The sequence below is a fragment of the Bubalus kerabau genome, chromosome 1 (genome assembly GCF_029407905.1).
Source record: "Bubalus kerabau isolate K-KA32 ecotype Philippines breed swamp buffalo chromosome 1, PCC_UOA_SB_1v2, whole genome shotgun sequence".
Lineage (NCBI taxonomy): Eukaryota > Metazoa > Chordata > Mammalia > Artiodactyla > Bovidae > Bubalus > Bubalus kerabau.
In genome coordinates, this window is record NC_073624.1 from 88,602,348 (window position 1) to 88,604,519 (window position 2,172).

The window sequence follows — 2,172 nt, forward strand, 5'->3', positions numbered from 1 at the left end:
TGGTTTATCAGAGGTGCTCCTGGGATCCACACTTGAGGAAGGGAAGGAAAACAAGCAAGATTAGGGAGGAGGAAGTAGTTGGGCTACAACACAGTTAGAGTGAAATCCCCAGCCAACCCCACGGGGAGCTCAAGGCTGGGGTAATCCTTTAGAGTTGTCTTTTTTTCACCATCATATGGACCAGTCATGGGATGCAGACTGCCCTGGGAAAGGAGTGTCCACTTCGGACAAATCAGCTCTCTTTCGCCAGATTCTTCCACAAGGGGGCAGATAAGTGAGGGTTTCTGCCAGCTGCAATCTTGAAAGGGGAAGGGACAGTGTCCTGTGGTGTGCTCTGTGGCATAAACTTAAAGTAGTCCTCATCATTTCCATGTTGTGAGTCAATTATCAGTGTGTACTCAGTAAGATTTGTAAAAGTATAAAACAAATCTTGAGAGAAGTATTTTTAAAAACACACAGCCTAGTATACTCCATGTCATAAGTGGATAAGAACTAGATAAGAAAGAGTCCTAAAGTCCTCATTGTTGTGACTTGTCTGACTCGTAGGCACGCAAAACCAGAACAGAAGAATTTCCATTCCCTTTGCTTCTCATTCCCTTCTTTAGTGAAGTAGCAAAATATAAAGAAGCCAGGGAGAAATAGGAGCAGATCGACTTACACGTACATTCTTGATCAGGAAATGTTAATAATTATCTGTCCATATTAACAGAGCACTCAGCTTTATGGCCTTTCTGAAGTGGGGTTGGGGGATGGGGGGACAGGTAGAGACGAACGGGAGAATGGGGGCATTGCAGAGGTGGCAGCTGAGGACGATTGCAGAGGAGGAAACAGAAGGAAAATGACCGAACCCCTGCCAGTGCCCACTTCTAGGTCACCTGCCTGTGTGCTGCCTGTGTTGCCTTCACAACAACCTTTAAGGTAGACACTGGTACTGCTCAGTCACTCAGTTCTGTTACATTCTTTGAGACCCCATGGACTGTAGCCTGCCAGGCTGCTCTGTCCATGAAATTTTCCAGGCAAGAAATACTGGAGTGGGTTGCCATTTCCTACTCCAAAGGTAGACACTATTGTGCCCAATTTTCAGAGGGATATGTGAAGGGCAAAGAGGTACTGTAACTTAGTCAAGATTTCATAGACAGCCGCTGAGCTGGAATTAGAACTCCCATCTGTTGGCCTTCTGCACCTGTGTTTCTTTCTGTTATATGCTGTAAATATGAGGGATAGAATAGAAGAAAACAATTAGAAGTCATCCTGCCATTCTAGTATCATGCAGCTTTATCATCCATGTGGTTTAATGAATATTTATTGAGTGATTATCAGGCCTTTTAATATTTGTTGGGGTTAAAAAGATATGAGTAATATACAATTTTAGTCATAAGATGTACTGAGTTTATCAGTCTTATTAATTACTAGCATGTTGGTTTTGCTATTTTGTTTCCTATCAGCGGCAAAGTAACAGAAATGATTATCCAGTTAATTTCTTGAATAACTTGCCTGAGTTACCAAGCTGCCTTACAAGCTAGCATTCGAAAGACATTAAAAATGTAAGGTATGCCCTGACAGGTTTCCCAGGTGGTGGAGTGATAAAGAACTGGTCTGCCAATGCAGGAGACACAGGACATGCAGGTTGAAATCCCTGGATCAGGAAGATCCCCCGGAATAGGAAATGACAACCAACTCGAGTATTCTTGCCTGGGAAATTCCATGGACAGAGAAGCCTTTCAGGCTACAGTCCATGGGGTCTCAGAGTTGGACGCAACTGAGACTGAGTATGCACATACTTTGACACAGATTTTTGGAGATGAAAGAAGCTGCAGGCATGGACAGGGGACTCATCTTTCTAATGGAGGCAAAGTAAAATATGTGATGTAGGGACTTCCCTGGTGGTCCAGCGGCTAAGATTCTGCACTCCCAAGACAGGGGTTCTGGGATTGATTCCTAGTCAGGGAACTAGATCCTGTGTGCCACAACTAACACCCAGTGCAGCCGAATAAATAGATATTTTTTAAAAAGAATGTGATGTAAAGGAGTGGAAAATGAGAGATGAGGAGGACATTTCCTAATTGTTTGTTGGCTTCATCGAGGAACCTAAAAGAGTAAGTTAGATACTGTTCATTCTTTCTCTTGGTATGGAGTCCTGGTTCCAAGCAAAGGCTTTGCTACTAAATATAC